General features: G+C 38.0%; 1 pseudogene; it reads right to left on the reverse strand.

Annotated features, from left to right (window-relative positions):
• Positions 1-2,973: 2,973 nt before the first annotated feature.
• On the reverse strand, positions 2,974-4,267 carry LOC125345850 (annotated as a pseudogene).
• Positions 4,268-4,619: the final 352 nt, after the last annotated feature.

Raw genomic sequence — 4,619 nt, forward strand, 5'->3', positions numbered from 1 at the left:
AGGCAATACTTGCAAAACTGTTTGGTGTAAGTGAACTGAACACCTGGGGGGGAAGGGAAAGTGGGGGAGGGAGGGGGGTATGAGGGACAAGGTAACAAACAGTACAAGAAATGTATCCAATGCCTAACGTATGAAACTGTAACCTCTCTGTACATCAGTTTGATAATAAAAATTTGAATAAAAAAAAGAAAAGAAGAAAAAAAGCTAGCTCAAGCACGGAATCTGAGGAACAGTATACCAGAAAAATAGCCCTACACACCTTTAAGACAAAAGGCCTATGATGGACAATACATACTTTTTTCTGTCCAGGGTTTATATTGATTTAAAGGAACAAATATGGCAGTTGGTGTGACAATTATCAATTCTTATTTTTCCAATTAAACCTACTAAGACAGTTGGGAGTTTTAATATACCAAACAGATGATATAAAAAAATTAGGTAAAAAGATGGGTGATACATAGATAAACAAAAATTGAATGAGAATATTAATTTTTTGCTTATTTACTTGAAAATTCAAATGTACACCTCATATGAAAAGTAACTATATGTTTCATTTTCAGTATGTTTCGTAATAAAATTTAGGTTCAGAAAACAATGTGGGACTATGGATTAGCAAAGCTCATAAAATACAACTTTATTTTAATATTTTAAAGTCATGTGATGACAGCCCCATCAGTAGCAATTAATTATAAATTATTATATAATTCTGCTAAATTCCTTTACTAAATTAAAAGCACAGGTCACTAAAAAAATGATCTAAACTTTTTAAATTAAGCTGGAAGCATGGCTCTGGTGTTACAGAACCAGCAGGGTAAGCTCAAGGACCTGAGTTCAAACCCCAGAAGTACAGAAGAAGAAGAAGAAGAAGAAGAAGAAGAAGAAGAAGAAGAAGAAGAAGAAGAAGAAGAAGAAGAAGAAGAAGCCGCCCCAAATGCTTTAAGTTACGCAAGCATTCCAAATGAAATGTTTGTCCCAAAGACTCAGAGATGGAACCAAGGTAACAGTAAAAGATACACAAAAAAGATGGAGAGGGGAGCAGAGGAATGGAGTACTCACTGCCTGCCATATTTAATACTCTTCACTTGAGGTTTTTTTTTAACTTTAATTATTAATTTTATATCCATTCTCAACAATAAAGTATTCAGTTATCAAAATATATATTTTAGTGCCAATATGAAAAAATTATGAAGGCAAATTTGGGGTTTTAAAGAGTGGCTACTCTTTAATTTCTCAGTTATGTCTTTTGTTGTGCATCTGACTTTCTTTGAAATAGGACCATATTGCTTTACATTTAAGATTTATAAGGAAGAATGGCTGGCTGGTCAAGTAGCTAGCAAATACTAAACACCAGACAATGGTAAATGTCTTCTCGCGTTTTCAAGCTATTCTCTCAAACAAAATATGATCACATATTCACAAAGACTTTACCAAGCTTGAAGTATCTTATAGTTCCTAATACCTGGCCTAGAAAGGATTCCAGAACAAATCACTTTATAAAATAGTGTCTTTGTTAATGACCAAGGTCGTTGATACTAAAGAACAAAATAAAACTTTGAGAAAATTATGACTTAAAATTTCTTTTTCCTCTTTGGCTATTTGCATAGCCAAATTTGCTGCCATCATGCATGACAGAGTCACTGTCTGGACCAGGAAGTTTGTGTCCAACTATCAACTTCAAAGGAGGATGATTGTATGGAGGCCCTTCACTTTGGGAAGGCAACAGTAGTTAAGAGAGAAAAGCTTGCTAAAATGTACTAGAACATAGCCAATGTCATTTTGATGTTTGGGTTCAGCACCCATTTTGGTGGCACAAGATGAGTTGTTTTGGTATGATTGTTATTCTGAAGAGTATGCAAAGAAAATTGAGTCCAAACACAGACTTTCAAGACATGGCCTAGATGAGAAGAACAAGTACCTCAGTGAAACAGTAAAAGGAGTATAAAAATAGAAAGAAGAAAGCCAAAGGAACTGCAAAGTCCAGTGTTGGTGTGGGCAAAAAAAAAAAAAGAAAAAGAAAAAGAAAAAAGAAAAAAAAGAATGATTCTGTAGTGACAGTTTCTGCAGTGACTGCAAATCTTTTACAGGAAGATAAATAAACTATAAAGAAAAATTTAAAAATAAAATGCTAAAATTTTATTTTCTAATTTTTATTCACAAAAATAAGAGGAATAAAAGAGTACCACAAATGGGTAAAAGTCCCAAGTCTATTGATATTCACTTCTTTTTTTATAGAACATTCATTGATCTTTATTTGATTTGACAAAAAATCTGCGTTATTAAAAGACAGGTAACAAAATCTGATTTTCTATGAATCTTATATTAAGTTCTACAGTATTATGTAAGGAATAATAACTGACGGACATTATCACATGCAGATGCTCCTTCCAAGGGGAGTCTTTGGGACTTGATCTGCAAGGTGAGGTCCATGGTGTGCAGGGCAATGAGCAAAATCCTAGAGATAATGCAATCCATTTGCCTGGATAAAGAAATGTGGTTTTTTGGTGCTAGTCCTGGGGTTTGAATTCAGGGCCTGGGACTGTCCCGAAGCTTTTTTTTTTTTTTTTTTTTTGCTCAAGGATAGCGCTTTACCACTGCAGCCACAGCTCCACTTCTGGCTCTTTGGTGGTCCATTGGAGATAAGAGTCTCACGGACCTTCCTGCTTGCGCCAGCTTTCAATCATGATCCTAAGATCTCAGCCTTCCGAGAGGATTACAAGCTTCAGCCATTGATGCCTGGAAAATATTTCTTTTGGGGGGAAGAAAAAGGTGGTAAAGTGGGCAGGGATTCAATGGCATATACTGAAGGCTTCTCCGTTTTCAAATGGTAATAAAAATATCAAATCATGGCATTAGGGCACCTTCAAGGAAAAGAACACCTTGACTGGAGTAGGTTTATTGTGTAATTCTTCAGTAATATGTACAATTTTCAAGTAATAAAGTCAAATTACGTGACTAACTTCACTCCAACAGTGGTTATCTGGTTTTCTTCTTGCCTTCTGGGACCGGCTCTGTTTCCGTATCACAGGAACACTTTTCTACACAATCTCTGGGACACCAGCCTCTTATTCTTGAAACACCTTTTCAGAAGGTGTCTCCATATAGCCAGTATGATAACCCTCTTGTGGCTAAAATGAACTCCCCTTTCTGCAGCTGAATTCGAGGGTCCTCAGTGCAAGGGCTTGTAAAGAAAGTTTTTAGTCCTCTATTCAAAGGACAGTAGGCACCACTGTAATTTTCTATTACCTTATAGCGAACACTTCTGACTCTCTTGTCTGCTATTTATTTCAACTGTTCTATTGTTATGTTGTACTGGTGACATCCTTCCCTTGTCAGCCACTCCAATTCATCTCCTTCAGTCACCCCTGACCACGTAAATAACAGTTTAAAGTTCTTCCATCTACTTCCCATTTCATAGGGAAAACAAATATTTCATCTAGCATATAATACTGAATTCGATCTTTAGACTTCTCTTCAATCCATGACTCAATAGAAGTTTTGTTTCTGAGAATTATTTTCATCTGAATAAATAAACAACAGCCCAACCGCTATGGTTGTTCCTAAAGCTAATCCCATGGCAAATAAGGTGGCACCAAATGCAGCTAATCCGAAGGGAACAATTAGGAGAGGATCTCTCCTTGCTGCACTCATATCAATCTTCACGGTGCTCTACCCAAAGGAGAGCCGATTGTAAAGCTGTGTGTACAGTCACAACAAAAATGAAAGCAGCATGGATACAACCCAATGGTGCCAAAAGGAAAAACAGTGTGAACAAAGTGGGATTTTGGTAACCACAACAGTGGTTGATCCAAGGACAGTGATGGTCCATCTTCATCACGCATCTGTTGCACTTTCTTGCAGGGATGTGATCGAGGTGCCTTGAATGCTTGCTGACTTTACAATACTGGAGATACATGCTATCCTGAGAATTTTCTGGTTTCCACCCCAAAGGGACAAAGTCAGGACCAACAAACACGGCACTGAAGTAATTATAAAGAATAATGACAGTCCCGTTTATCAACATGATGACATTCACACTTCCTCCATTTGTATGTAAAGGCCAATACCACAACACAGAGTCAATCATGGCCATTGTAGAACATATTGCTATAACACTGAGGGCTATGCTGGGACCCCAGCGACAGAGACTTTTTAATTCTTGGAGATTTTCAAACTTGACAACTGTGCAGAATGTACCCATTTTGGTAAAGAATGCCTTTCCACTTTTAAAGAACTATAGCTTTCCTTTTTCTGTGTACAAATTTCCATGTGCCCCAAGTCCATGTGTGTTCTTTAAGTGTCGTGCCTTCCAGTTATGAGATGTTAATGCAGACTGTGCCATTTTCACTGTTCGTACTGTGAGCTCAAAATCGCAGGTAGATTATCCAGGATCTTAGGTTGAAACTCAGCCTCAGTGCAGTCCTAGGTGCCTGTTCCTCAGCCATCGCATTTCTGGGACTGCCTGGGTTCACCCGGAACTGATTTTCTCCTCCTTGCATAACTCCATCATGAGCATTTCAGGCTAGAAAGTAAGTCCCGGTGCCGGGGTTGGGGGACTGGAATGCAGGACCGCCCGGACTCGGGCATCTCTCCCACGCCCTCTCTGCCACTCTCCCGCTCAA

Source organism: Perognathus longimembris, chromosome 2 (assembly GCF_023159225.1).
Source record: "Perognathus longimembris pacificus isolate PPM17 chromosome 2, ASM2315922v1, whole genome shotgun sequence".
Lineage (NCBI taxonomy): Eukaryota > Metazoa > Chordata > Mammalia > Rodentia > Heteromyidae > Perognathus > Perognathus longimembris.